The sequence below is a fragment of the Psittacula echo genome (genome assembly GCF_963264785.1).
Source record: "Psittacula echo genome assembly, chromosome: 2".
Lineage (NCBI taxonomy): Eukaryota > Metazoa > Chordata > Aves > Psittaciformes > Psittacidae > Psittacula > Psittacula echo.
The window spans coordinates 160,567,318-160,581,554 of record NC_137737.1 but is presented as its reverse complement, the minus strand read 5'-3'; the positions used below and the strand labels follow the sequence as shown (position 1 = coordinate 160,581,554).

The 14,237-nt window shown below is 53.3% G+C and overlaps 3 pseudogenes across 3 annotated transcripts; all 3 read right to left on the bottom strand.

Annotated features, from left to right (window-relative positions):
• Positions 1 to 4,962: 4,962 nt before the first annotated feature.
• Positions 4,963 to 5,277, bottom strand: LOC308217553 (feather keratin 1 pseudogene; annotated as a pseudogene). The gene has a single exon. The product of its transcript is annotated as a feather keratin 1 pseudogene (transcript).
• A 3,168-nt stretch (positions 5,278 to 8,445) lies between these two features.
• LOC308217515 (feather keratin 1 pseudogene) lies at positions 8,446 to 8,760 on the bottom strand (annotated as a pseudogene). The gene has a single exon. The product of its transcript is annotated as a feather keratin 1 pseudogene (transcript).
• A 4,399-nt stretch (positions 8,761 to 13,159) lies between these two features.
• LOC308217506 (feather keratin 1 pseudogene) lies at positions 13,160 to 13,474 on the bottom strand (annotated as a pseudogene). The gene has a single exon. The product of its transcript is annotated as a feather keratin 1 pseudogene (transcript).
• Between the last annotated feature and the right edge of the window lie 763 nt (positions 13,475 to 14,237).

Genomic DNA, 14,237 nt, shown 5'->3' with positions numbered 1-14,237 from the left:
GCAGTGGAAAGAAGCCAAAAGCAAGACCAGCAAGATGCTGTAGGGACTGGAACATTCTTGCTATGAGGAGAAGCTTAGAGAGGTGGGAGGGTTTTGTTTCAGGCAGGAGGCAAGGCTGCGCAGGGCAGATGTCATCAATGTGTCTGTATCCTTAGTGTGAGGGAATGAAGACAAGGCAGAGAGAATGTTCTCATCAGTGCCATTTCCAGGGACAGGCTGAATGGCGGAAGGCGTAAGGACGAGCCCTTTTCCTTGGAAGAGAAGGCAACACTTTTTCAGTGTGATTGTGGTCAGCAGTGGCACTGGTTGTGCAGGGAGGTGCTGGAGTCTCCAACCTTGGAGATACTGAAAACCTGACCAGACATCTTTGAGGGCGTGTTCTTGCTGACCGTGCTTGAGGAGGGTGGCCTGAAATAGGTGATCCCCAGAGGTCCCTTGTGCACTAAATGATTCTGTTTGCTATGGTTCTGCTGGTTGTGATGGCCAGGTAGTTGTGCTTGAAAAGAGACTTGGTCAAGTGTGTGCTGCCGTGAGGAGCTTGTGTCAGAGGTGTGGGTAGAAGTGCATTAGCATTTCCAAGGTTTTGGCAAGGGAAGAGCTGGTGCCTGTGCTGGAAGCCCACAGGAGGGTTTTGCAGGGGATTTAATAAATTACAGTGTTCTGGTGGTCCTTTTCCACCAACTTGATGGCCTATTGAGCCCTATCTTTGTGCTGGTTGAGGTTGGATGAGCAGTGAGAGAAGTGAAGAAGAGGAAGTGTCTGAGGCTTGCATGCAGAAATTGATTGAGGAACAAAATGGTGAAAAGGCAGGAGAAGCAAGGGAACCAGTGTGAGGTAAAAGTAGTGCAACCATCAGCCAGGTCCCCTGTGTGTAGCCGGTGTTGCCCGAATCCTGAGGTCTTTGTGCCCCACAGTGTGAGCAGTGCACTGGAGATTCCCAGTGGGGTTTAGGTTGTGAGATAGTGTTTGAAGTGGACTAGATCAGAATGAGAAGTGCGGAGAAGGCATTTGGAGAAGAAGAGGAGGTCCATGAGCCATGTGTCCAGGCAGCACGAGATGGGCCCATTCTCTCCTGGATTTCAGGCATGCTGAGGCACTGGGCTGGCTTTTATGCTGGTCCCCGAGGGGCGGGACAGCCTTTGCGCATGGCAGTATTTGTCAGCAAGCAGCTGGTGCGTGCCACTGCCTGGCAAGTGATGATCTGTGGCGTGTTTTCCTTCCCACAGCGCTGCCTTTGCATGTCCTCCTGTTGAGGACGTGTCCATCTGGCCCTGGCGGCAGCTTTACGTGTGAGTATTGAAGGCCAAAAGCTTGTTTTTCGTGGCATCTTTTTGGCCAGGCAGTAAACACGACCAAAGTGTTAGAGAGGTGGGGTGTCCTCCGTGAGGTTATCCCATGGTGCTCATGTGCTGTGGTTTGCAGGTGCATTGTGAAGAAGGGGTGCCATTTCCTCACAGCCCTGTCATTCTGGTCTGGGCTTTGGAGCTGTGCTTGCTGTGGGGGGCTGTCCCTTCCATCGCATTCGGTCCCTCCTGGCCTTGTTGCCAGGTCGCTAATCCTGACTTCAGACCTTGGTTGAGGTCTGTGCATGTTCTGGTGCCCTTTGTGGTTGCAAGGTTGTCAGTGGGAGAGTGTGTTTATGTGGAAAGGTTTTGGTAGCCGTGGGTCTGGTGTGGTGCCTTCTGTGAGAAAATGCCAGAATCTTTCTTCATGTCCAATAGATCATGTGGGAAGGACCTATGTTGGGTAAGGTCATGGAGGAGTCTTTCCCATTATAGTGACCCCACAATGAAGAAGCTTAGAGTGTGAGGAGGAAGGACTGGCAGTGACAGCGTGTGTTGAGCTTAACACAACTACCCTTCCCCTGTACAATGTGCCACTTTAGTGATGGTTTTCAGTATTTTGGGACAGAAGTGGATCCTTGAACAAAGGAGGCGTTAGGGGAAAGCATTTTAAGAGTTGATTAATTTCTTATTTTTCCACCCTGATTTTGTTAAATGAATTTCCCCATATTGGGTCTCTTTTGCTGCCACTGGAAACTGATGAGTGACCTCCATTTCCTTATCTTGACTCCGGAGGCTCTAGTCTTATTCTTCTCCCAGTAATGCAGTTGAGGAAGAGGAGTGATGCAGGAGTTCAGTGAGCATTTGGTGCCCAGCCAAGGTGAACCCACCACAGAGCCCCATCTTCACAGGAGAACAGGGTGACAGGCTTGTTCCTGCACCTCATCCCCATTGCCTTGTCCAGGGCCTCATTGCTCCACTGTGAGGAGGATTGTGACCTTATAGTGGGGGCTTTCTTTGTGACCTCAGAGCAGAGGGATGTTGGCTTGAGTCCCCTGCAGAGGTGGTCCAAGTACACAGCAGCAGGGAGGATGCTTGTTCTGGAGACCTCCTGCACTGTTGGACCCTGCAGTGAAAAGGGGCTGGTGTCCATGATAGGCCCAAAGGCATCATTTAGGGACCCCATAGCGAAATGGGACGACGGCCTGGGGACTGTGATGTGAATGGAATGGGGACCATGCACCCCGCAGGTCAGTGCAAGAAGGACACACACTGGGGTCAGAGAAGGTTCCCAGAGCAATGAGGGTGGTGACCGAGGCACATTATATGGCGTTACTATGGTCCTTGCAGCAAGGGGCCATGAATCCCTGTGTGAATGGCCTTGGGACCCCATCCAGATGTGCCCATGAGAGTAGGGCAACTTCATCAGAGGCGTGCTCAGGGGAACGTTGTCATTTTCAAGACTGTTTGAGCCATTTGGTGCCTCAAAGTACTGTGTCACATTGTGGAAGCAACCCAGGAGCCTGTCTTTGATGCTACTTGTAGCGTATTTCCCAGGAGAAGACTTATGGCCTTTTCCCACTTACATGAATGACCTTCTGATACCTGACTTAGTGCTGTGTGAAGTTGGAAGAGCCTTGGTAGAAGATAGGAAGAGGAGGCATCAGGGGCTGGGATGGAGGAGAACTTTCTTGAGGCAAGAGGAATTGTGAAGAGGGGGCCCCATATCCTCACAGCATCGTTACACTGGTCTGGGCATTGGAGCTGTGTTGGCCGTGAGGGGCCTGCCCCTGCCATCGCATTCGGTCCCACTCTGCCTGGCTGCCAGGTCTCTAAGCCCATCTTTTGGCCTGTCCTTTCCCTTTGGATGTGCTCTGTGGTTGTCTTGGTGGCCTTTGGACTTGTAAGGTGTTCACTGGGTGAGTGCTTTTATGGGGAATTGTTTTGTTAGCCATTAGATGCTGTGGTGTCTTCCCTGAGAAGGTGCCAGAAGCTTTCTCCAGGTCCAGTAGAGCCTGTGGGAAGGATTCCCATAAGTTTGTGGAGGTCTGTTTCCTGTGGAAGGGGCCCCAGGATGGAGGAGGTGAAGAGTGTGAGGAGGGTGGAGTGGCAGAGACAATGTGGGGTGAACTGAACCACAGTTCCCCTTCCCATCCCTCTGTGCTGTTTTGGGCAAGGGAGTCAGTGATTTCCGAGGGAAGATGAACCTTGAGGAAGAGAGAGGTTGTGGGAAGGTATTTTAAGATTTGTTTCAATTTGTCATAATTCTACTCTGACTTTTGATTTGGGTAAATGAATTTCCCCATATTACGTCTGTTTTGCTGTCACTGAAAACCAGTGAGTGATCTCCATGTTCTTACCTCGATTTGGGAGACTTTCACCTTATTCTTCTCTCCCCTCTCCTCTGGAGGAAGAGGAGTGATAGAGCAGCTCATTGAGCTCTTGTTGCCAAGCCAAGCTCCACTCTTGGAGCCCCATGTTTGCAGCAGAGCTGGGTCACAGGCTTGGTCCTGCACTTGTCCCCAGTGCCCCATGCAGGGCTGTGCTGAGCCAAGGTGAGGAGGACTGTGACGTCACAGTGGGGGCTTTCTGTGTGACCTCAGAGCAGGGGGCTGGTGTCTTGTGGTCCCCTGCAGAGGTGGTCCAGAGATTCTGCAGCAGGGAGGATGGTGGTCAGGAGACCCCCTGCGTGGGTCACTATTGGGTTTCATGGTGAAGGGTTGCTGATGGCTTGGGGAAACTCCCAATTTTGTGGACCCCATAGTAAGGTGAGACCATGGCCTGGGAACTCTGGAGTGTGTGGAATGGGAACCAAGCAGCCAGGTGGTCAGTGCAACACTGACCCACACTTGGGTCAGATGATGATCTCAGAGCAGGAAGGGTGGTGACCTTTGCACATACCTCATAGGATACCCAAGGTCCTTGCAGCAGGGGGAGCCTGGACACCACCTGAGTGGTGTCATGAGTCTGTGGCAACTCTATCAGAGGCGTGCTCATGGCAGTGTTGTCATGTTCAAGACTGTCTTTGAGCCAGTGCTGGCTCAAACCTCTGTCAGGTTGTGAAAGCACCCCAGGTGCCAGTCTTTGTTGGTTGTGTTGGCATATTTCCCAGAAGAATCCTTGTGGCCTTTTTCACCCAGACTGACAGCCTGTTGAGCCCTGGCTTTGTGCTGCGTGAAGTTGAAACAGCTTTGGTAGAAGAAAGGGTGAGGAGGTGGCAAAGGTTGGGATGCAGGAGAACTTTATTGAGATAAAAGCATGAAAATGTACAAGCATAACGAGGAACAGAGCTGAGATGCAAGTAGGGTGACCGTGCACTGAGGTCTTCTGTATACAGTAGATACTGTCAGAGCACCGAGGTCTTCCTGGCTTGCCTGGGGAGGAACCCAGTGGAGGTCCCCCGCTGCTGTTTGCCTGTGAGATGCTGGTGTGGCACAGAGTACTGCACACAGCAGATGGGGTGGTGCAGAGAAGGAATTTGGAGAAGAGCAACACATCCATGGGCCATGTTACCAGGCATGGACCTTGGCAGGCCCTTTCCCTGCTTGCTTAGTGCCACAAGAGAAGGAGCTGCGGAAAGTGAACTGGTGTGCCAGCATTACCCCAGACGTGCATCCTCAATCCATGTCTTTGCTTCTAGAATGTAGGTGAGTGGTTTCAGGAATGTTGTCAATGTCCCTTAGCAGATGTTGTAGCCTCTTCCTCTGCCGTAGCAGCCCAGGCCTCCGAAGCCGTAGCCAAGGCCGTAGCCGAAGCCCCCAGAGGAGACGGGCACTCCCTGGGCGCTGAGTTCGCTGCCCACGGCAGCGGATGAGGAGGATCCGACGGCGGTGCTCTGGGGGAAGGAGCTGAGGATGGGTCCTGGCAGGGTGACCAGCACGGCGGGAGGCTGGATGACGACGCGGGAGTCCTGGCACTGCCTGACACAGGGCTCGTTGCAGCTGTTGGCCAGCGGGGTGGGTCCGCAGGGGCGGCAGAGGTCGTAGCAGGCCATGTCTGTGGTGTGGAGGGGCCCTGGCAGAGGAGAGGAGAGAGGAGAGGAGAGGAGAGGAGAGGAGAGGAGAGGAGAGAGGAGAGGGTGTGGGGAGAGCGGAGGGCGTGGGGGTGCGAGGGGCGGTGGTGCAGGAGGGCGAGGCAGTGGGGAGGCTGGTGTGGGGCTGTGGGGCTGTGGTGCTGGGGAGGCGTCAGGGGTGCTGAGGCTGGGGCAGAGCGTGCTGGAAGAGCCGGGCCAGGGGGGCAGGAGCAGAGGGCAAGGGGCTTGAGGCTCACCTTGTTGAGCGCGCAGGAGAAGGCGTCAGCAGAGGCGAGTGAGGGACAGAGGCGCTGGGCCGGCTTTTATGCTGGTCCTGGAGTGCCTGAGGGGGCTGAGACAGCCTTTGAACATGACAGCATGATTGTGCAAGCAGCTGGTGTGTGTCAAATCCTTCCAAGCAATTAGTTGTGGTTGTGTTTTCCTTCCAAGAATTCTGAATGTTCATGTCCTCCTGTTGAGGACGTGTCCTTCTGGCCCTGGCGGTACGTTTCAAGTATTAGAGACCAAAGGCTTGGTGTTGATCGTGTATGTCAGGGCATTTGGCAGAACATGCAACAAAAGCACTGGAGAGGTGGTGGTGTCGTCAGTGATGTTGTCCTGTGGCACACGTGTTCTGTGGTTTGTGGGTTTCTTGCAGTGCTTCCTGATGGCTGCAATGGAGCTCATCCCTTTGTCTCTGTAAGAAAATCAAGAGGGTGGATCTGGCCCACTAGAGGCTGGTGAGCACTACCTGTGCCCAGTGTTAGGCTCCATTTATCTTTTTTGAGATTTACAGGAGAATCTCTTCAGTTATTTCAACTCTATGTCCTGAGGTCATAACGAAACACAATGAAAAAAACAAGAAATCAGGGCTGTACCCATCTTTTCCCTGCGTAGGTTAAGACATAAATTCACTTCTTCAGCATCCAAGTCATAACTTGCAAAATCTGAATCATCATATAGCGTACATAGGAGAAAAAATACATAATTACCTGCCAATGGTAAGAGTGCTCCTTCTTCCTGCTCGGTCATGGTTTGGATGTTACTTGTGTCACTCCTGGAAACATGAAAGCCTCAGCATTCCAGGTGCTGCTGGATCTGCTTCAAAAGCTTTTTAGGGTTACCTGATGTTTTGTACCTTCCAGATTGGAGGTCTGGTCTGATGCCTCTCCATAATTTAGTGGTTTCTGAGTGAACTGCCAGACAAAAGGTGATGTGCAGGAGACAGCAATTTCCAGGTGATATTGGCTGCATAATGCCCCTACAGCACTTTCTTGCCACATGTTCTGCATAAAAGGTGCCTCATTTTGACCTCCTGGCACTGCTGCCAGCATAACTCAGGCCGCACCAAAAGCTGGGGTAGCCAAAATCAGAGCAAGAGTTGAGTGAACAGTCACATGCACCCCAGGATGCGGTTTGCCCTCTTGTCTGCCAGGGCACACTGCTGCCTCCTATTGAACCTGCTGCCAGCCAGCACCCCCAGGCGCCTTTCTGCAGGGGTACTCTCCAGGAACTCCTCTCCCAGGCCGTGCTTGTGTCCAGCGTGGCTCCATCCCAGGCACAGAATCCAGCGTTTGTGCTTCTTAACTTTCATGCCATTGATGGTTGCCCAATGCTCCAACCTATCTAGATCCTTCTACAAGACCTCTTATCCTTCAAGAGAATCAACAGCAGCTCCTAGTCCCATCAGCAAACTTGTGAACAGTGCATTCAACTCCTGCCTGTAGATGTATGATAAAAATATTGTCCAGAAATGGCCCTAGAATGGAGCCCTGAGGAACATTGCAGGTGACCAGTGACAAAGCACATCTAGCCCCATTCACTATGACACTTTCAGAGCTCTTCTTCAGCAGTTCTTTATCCAATATGTCATGAACCTGCTCATCTCACATTTGAACAACTTGTCCATGAGGATGTTGTGAAGGACAAGAGTTCATCCAGGGCAGATGCAAAGTCCTGTTTCTGGGGAGAAGTGACTCCGTGTAGCAGGAATATCTGGGGGCCCAATTGGTTAGAAACCATCTTAGCAGAGAAGGACGTTGTGGTCCTGATGGAGAGCAAATGGAGTATGAGATGGGAACGTACCCTTGTGAAAAAAGAGTCCACCAGTCTCCAGGGCTGCATTGAGGAATGTTGCACTGGGTAAGGGGAGGGGACCATCCCTTTTTCCTCAGAAGTGGTAAGGAGAATCCCATGTGGGATTCATTTCTTGGCTCCCCAGTGAGCAAGGACTTGGACTTTACAGAGCAAGAGCAGTGCAGGGTCACCAAGAGACGGAAGGGTCTGGATCATCTTTCGTAGAGAAGAGGTTGAGAATTGAGCAACACAAGAGTGAAGGATGTGCAGGGGGCCCATCATCAATGTGAATAAACCCTTGATGGCAGGGAAAGTAGTGGTGGGAACCCAGCTCTTGTCACTGGTGTGCATGTGCAGAAGAAGAGGCCCTGGGTACAAGGGGAAAGAGATGGGATTGCATGGGCAAACCAGGCAAGCCTTTTTCCCTGTGTGGATGGACAAAGAGTGGAAGAGGTGGTAGAGTATCTGTGCTGGAAGCTACTGAAAACCCAACTGGCCATGGTCCCACACATGCAGCTCTAGTTGCCCTGTTCATGAAAAGGGATTAAAGCACCTTCTCTGGAGAGGTTCCTGCTGTTGAAAGTGATTGTGAGGAGACTCAGGCTGGGATGCTGAAGAATTTATTGCGACAAAGGAACGAAAATGTAAAAGCACCAAAAGCACCAAGTGGAAGTGAGACAGTGAGAGGTGCAAGAGTGTGACCATGAGCAGAAAACTTCTGCTTGCAGTACATTTAGGCAGAGCACTGAGTTCTTCCTGCCCTGCAGTACAAGCAGCATACGAGAGGTCCCCGGATAGTATTTGACTTGTGTGAAGGGGTTTGCAGCAGAGAGACCTGGACACGAGCAAAGAGATGATACGAAGAAGGAAATAGTACAACAGGAGGAGGTGCAGGGGCAATATTTTCAGGCATCCTGGGCAGGCCCCGTGCCCTGTTTCCTCTGTTGTTGGCTCGAGACGAGGAGCTGCGGACAGCAGGTGAACATGTCAGGAACTGCCCAGAACTGCATCCTCAGACCTTGCCATGGGTTTCAGGGTGTAGGTGGTTGGATTCAGGTGTGCTGTCAAGGGCCCTTAGCAGATGTTGTAGCCTCTTCCTCTGCTGTAGCAGCCCAGGCCTCCGAAGCCGTAGCCAAGGCCGTAGCCGAAGCCCCCAGAGGAGACGGGCACTCCCTGGGCGCTGAGTTCGCTGCCCACGGCAGCGGATGAGGAGGATCCGACGGCGGTGCTCTGGGGGAAGGAGGTGAGGATGGGTCCTGGCAGGGTGACCAGCACGGTGGAAGGCTGGATGACGACACGGGAGTCCTGGCACTGCCTGACACAGGGCTCGTTGCAGCTGTTGGCCAGCGGGGTGGGTCCGCAGGGGCGGCAGAGGTCGTAGCAGGCCATGTCTGTGGTGTGGAGGGGCCTTGGCAGAGGAGAGGAGAGGAGAGGAGAGGAGAGAGGAGAGGGTGTGGGGAGAGCGGAGGGCGTGGGGGTGCGAGGGGCGGTGGTGCAGGAGGGCGAGGCAGTGGGGAGGCTGGTGTGGGGCTGTGGGGCTGTGGTGCTGGGGAGGCGTCAGGGGTGCTGAGGCTGGGGCAGAGCGTGCTGGAAGAGCCGGGCCAGGGGGGCAGGAGCAGAGGTCAAGGGGCTTGAGGCTCACCTTGTTGAGCGCGCAGGAGAAGGCGTCAGCAGAGGCGAGTGAGGGACAGAGGCGCTGGGCCGGCTTTTATGCTGGTCCTGGAGTGCCTGAGGGTGCTCAGGCAGTCTTTGTGCATGACAGCATGTTTGTGCAAGCAGCTTGTGTATGTCAAATCCTTGCAAGCAATTAGTTGTGGTTGTGTTTTTCTTCCTGCAGTTCTGCAATTTCATGCCCTTCTCTTGAGGATGTGTCCATCTGGTCCTGGCGGCAGCTTTCTAGTGTGATTATGACAGGTCAAAAACTTGGTGTTGATGGTGTGTGACAGATTGTGCAAAACATGGAAACGAAGCATTGGAGAGGTGGGGGTGTCATTGGTGATGTCATCTTGCGGCGCTCCTTTGGTGTGGTTTGCGGATGTGGTGTGATGAGGGGTCCCTACGTCGTAGCAGCCCTGTCAGGCTGGTCTGGGCTTTGGCCTGTGCTGGCCGTGTGGGGCTGCCCCTTCCATCACATTCGGTCCCTCGCCACCTTGCTGCCAGGTCTCTAAGGCTGTCTGTAGGCCTGTCCTTTCCTGTTGGGTGAGCTGTGGGGGTGTCTCGGTGCCCTTTGTGCTCTAAGGTTGTCCCTTGCAATAGTGTATTTCTTTGGAAAGTGTTTTGTAGGCATAGGGCTGCCAACGTGGCTTTGTGAGAAGAGGCCTGAAACTTCCCCCATGTCTGGTAGAGCCTGTTGGGAGCATGTGTGATGCATAAGTTCATGGAGGACCACTTTGTGTGAGGGGATCCCAGGATGGACAGGGAAAGTGTGTGTGAAGGAAAGAGGAGAAGTGACAATGTGTGTTCAGCTGATCACAATCCCCAATTCCTCATCCCTTTGTGCTATTTTGGGTGAGGGGATATGTACTTCAGGAGGGAAGTTGAACCTAACGAAGGGAGGGAGAGGGGGATGGTGTTTTCAGATTTCTTTTTATTTCCCAGAATTCTACTGACTTTTGATTTTGGTGATTTTAATTAATTTCCCTGAGTCAAGTGTGTTTTGTTGCCGTTGAAAAGCTATGAGTGATCTCCATGTCCTTATTTTGAGTCAGGATCCTTTGGTCATATTCTCCTCCTCTCATCCAGTTAAGGAAAAGGAGTGATAGAGGAGCTCAGAGGGAACTTGGTGCCCAGCCAAGGTCAACACCACAGAGAGCCCCGTCTTCACAGCAGGGCTGGGTCACAGGCTTGGTACTGCACTTGTCCCTGTGCCCCATGCAGAGCCTCTCTGGACCAAGGTGAGGAGGATTGTGACCTCACAGTGGGGGCTTTCTGTGTGACCTCAGAGCAGAGGGATGGTGAGTTGGGGTCTCCTGCAGAGGTGGTCCAGAGATTCTGCAGCAGGGAGGATGCTGGTGAGGACATCCCCTGCATGGGTCACTGTTGGACTGCGCAGTGAAGAGGGGCTGGTGTTTGGGGAACCTCCAAGGCATCATTTGTGGACCCCATAGCAAGGTGAGACCATGGCCTGGGAACTCGGGCATGTTTGGAATGGGGACCAATCAGCCTGGTGGTCAGTGCAACAAGGACCCACAGCTGGGTCAGAGAAGGACTGCATAGCAAGGAGGGTGGTGACCCTGGCACCCTGCATGGGATACCCAAGGTCCTTGCAGCAAGGGGAGGAATGGACACTCTTCTGCTCCTTGGTGAAGCATCACCTGGAGTTCTGTGTCGAGTTTTGGGCTCCCCAGTGGAAGAGATCCATGGGGGTGGAAGAAGAGTCCTTCCTGGAAAGCAGTGCCATGCCCCGCAAGGTCAAGGTGATGGGCTGTGGTTTAGATGTGGGTTTTGGGAGTGGAAATTGTGCTTGACCGACCTCTATGTCTTCTCTGTTGAAGCCACTGGGTGCTGGAGAAAGGCCGAGCAGTGTCTGCTGTTGAGCTGTACTTGAAGGAAGCCGTTGTCACTGTATCCCATTATGTGTTCCTAGAGAAGAAGAGAAAGGCCGAGCAGTGTCTGTTGTTGAGATGTACTTGAAGGAAGCCGTCGTCACTGTATTCCAGTATATGTTCCTAGAGAAGTCGAGAAAGTCTGGGTTGTGCAAGGACCCAGTGAGGCGGACTGCAAAGTGGCTGAAGGGCTGGGCCCAGAGGCTCATGATCAGGCCGTGGCCACAAGGGAAACCAGATGGAATTCCATGGGCAAAGAAGGAATTGCCAAATTGACATAGACCTTTTTTCACGTGAGGATTGTCAATAGGTGGAAGAGGTTGTAGAGTCTCCTTGGTGGGATCTACTGAAAACACAACTGGGCATGTTTAGGACAAGCTGCTATAAGTGGCCCTGCTGTGTCAGAGGAGATGAAGCAGGTGCTATTGGAAGGTTTCTGGCAAACTGAATGATTGTGTGATTCTGTTTGCTGGGAGGGCTGGGGAGCCATGCTGGGGAGGAGAGTTAGTCAAGTGTGTGGTGGCACAGGGGCACTTCATCAGAGGCATGCACGGGGGAGCGTTATCAAATCAATAGCTCGTGCCAGTGGTGGTCTTGTGTCACATTCTGGAAGACCTCCATGTGTCAGCCTGAGTTGTTGCTGGCTGTGGTGGCATATTTCCTGCCCAAGACCTCGAGGTCCTTTTCCACCGCTCCGCTGGCCTGGCTTTGTGCTGTGTGAAGTCAGAAGACCTTTAGTAGAAGTAAGGAAGTGGAGGCGTCACAGGCTGAGATGCAGAAGATCTTTATTGAGACAAAAGAGCGAAAATGTGAAAGCATCAGGTGGTAGAGAGGTGGTCTGAGTAGGATGACCATTCATTGAGGTTTTCTGTTTGAAGTACATGTAGTCAGAGTACCAAGGTCTTCCTGCCCTGAACTGGGAGGAGCCCACTAAAGGTCCTCTGAATCTTTCTTAGCCTGTGAGATGCTGGTTGTGGCAGAGAGTACCTGACATAGCAGATGGAGTGATGTGGAGAAGGAAGTGGGAGAAGAGGAGGAGGTCCATGGGTGATGGTAACAGACAGGCTGGGCTGGCCCCTGCTTTGCTTCCTTTCTTGGTGCTTTCAGAAGAGGAGCTGTGAGGAGCAAATCAGAAATAGTCCGGACATGTATCCTCAATCATTTCCATGGCTTCCATGGTGTGGGTGGCTGGTTCCAGGCATGCTGTCAATGACCCTTAGCGAGGGAGGATGGGGATCAGGAGACTCCCTGCGTGGGTCTCTGTTGTGTTTCATGGTGAAGAGGTGCTGATGGCTTGAGGAAACTCCAACTCATCATTTGTGGACCCCATAGTAAAGTGAGACCATGGCCTAGGAACTCTGGTGTGTGTGGAAAGGAGGCCAAGCAGCCAGGTGGTCAGTGCAACACCGACCCACAGCTGGGTGAGAGGATGATCTCAGAGCAGGAAGAGTGGTGACCTGTGAACACTGCATAGGACACCCAAGGCCCTTGCAGCAGGGGAGGCCTGAGGCACCACCCGAATGGTCTCATGAATCTGTGGTGACTCCATCAGAGGCGTGCTCATGGCAGTGTTGTCATGTTCAAGACTGTCTTTGAGCCAGCGTTGGCTCAAATCTCTGTCAGGTTGTGAATGCACCCCAGGTGCCAGTCTTTGTTGGTTGTGGTGGCATACTTCCCGGAAGAATCCTTGTGGCCTTTTTCACCCACACTGACAGCCTGTTGAGCCCTGGCTTTGTGCTGCGTGAAGCTGGAATATCTTTAGTAGAAGAAAAGCGGAGGAGGTGGCAAAGGTTGGGATGCAGGAGAACTTTATTGAGATAAAAGCATGAAAATGTACAAGCATAACGAGGAACAGAGCTGAGATGCAAGTAGGGTGACCGTGCACTGAGGTCTTCTGTATACAGTAGATACTGTCAGAGAACCGAAGTCTTCCTGGCTTGCCTGGGGAGGAACCCAGTGGAGGTCCCCCGCTGCTGTTTGCCTGTGAGATGCTGGTGTGGCACAGAGTACTGCACACAGCAGATGGGGTGTTGCAGAGAAGGAATTTGGAGAAGAGGAAGACATCCATGGGCCATGTTACCAGGCAGCCTGGGCTGGCCACTTCCCTGCTTGCTTAGTGCCACAAGAGAAGGAGCTGTGGAAAGTGAACTGGTGTGCCAGCATTACCCCAGACGTGCATCCTCAATCCGTGTCTTTGCTTCTAGAATGTAGGTGAGTGGTTTCAGGAATGTTGTCAATGTCCCTTAGCAGATGTTGTAGCCTCTTCCTCTGCCGTAGCAGCCCAGGCCTCCGAAACCGTAGCCAAGGCCGTAGCCGAAGCCCCCAGAGGAGACGGGCACTCCCTGGGCGCTGAGTTCGCTGCCCACGGCAGCGGATGAGGAGGATCCGACGGCTGTGCTCTGGGGGAAGGAGCTGAGGATGGGTCCTGGCAGGGTGACCAGCACGGTGGAAGGCTGGATGACGATGCGGGAGTCCTGGCACTGCCTGACACAGGGCTCGTTGCAGCTGTTGGCCAGCGGGGTGGGTCCGCAGGGGCGGCAGAGGTCGTAGCAGGCCATGTCTGTGGTGTGGAGGGGCCCTGGCAGAGGAGAGGAGAGGAGAGTAGAGAGGGTGTGGGGAGAGCTGAGAGCATGGGGGTGCGAGGGGCGGTGGTGCAGGAGGGCGAGGCAGTGGGGAGGCTGGTGTGGGGCTGTGGGGCTGTGGTGCTGGGGAGGCATCAAGGGTGCTGAGGCCGGGGCAGAGCGTGCTGGAAGAGCCGGGCCAGGGGGGCAGGAGCAGAGGGCAAGGGGCTTGAGGCTCACCTTGTTGAGCGCGCAGGAGAAGGCGTCAGCAGAGGCGAGTGAGGGACAGAGGCGCTGGGCCGGCTTTTATGCTGGTCCTGGAGTGCCTGAGGGGGCTGAGACAGCATCTTTGTACATGACAGCATGTTTGTGCAAGCAGCTGGTGTGTGTCAGATCCTTGCAAGAATTTAGTTGTGGTTGTATTTTCCTTCCTGTAGTTCTGCAATTTCATGTCGTTCTATTGAGAACGTGTCCATCTGGCCTTTGAGGCAGCTTTCAAGTATAAGTATTAGAGGCCAAAGTCTTGGTTTTGATGCTCATGTTTTGGAATTTGGCATAACATGCAACCAAAACTTTGGTGAGGTGGGGTGTCATCAGTGAGGTCATCCCATGGCACTTGTGTGGTGTGTTTTGGAGGAGGTTTGTGAAGAGGAGGCTCCATGTTGTAACAGCCCTGCCAGGCTGTTCTGGGCTGTGGAGCTATGCTGGCAATGAGGAGCTGCCCCTTCCATCCCATTTGGTCCCTCCGTGCTTTGCTGTC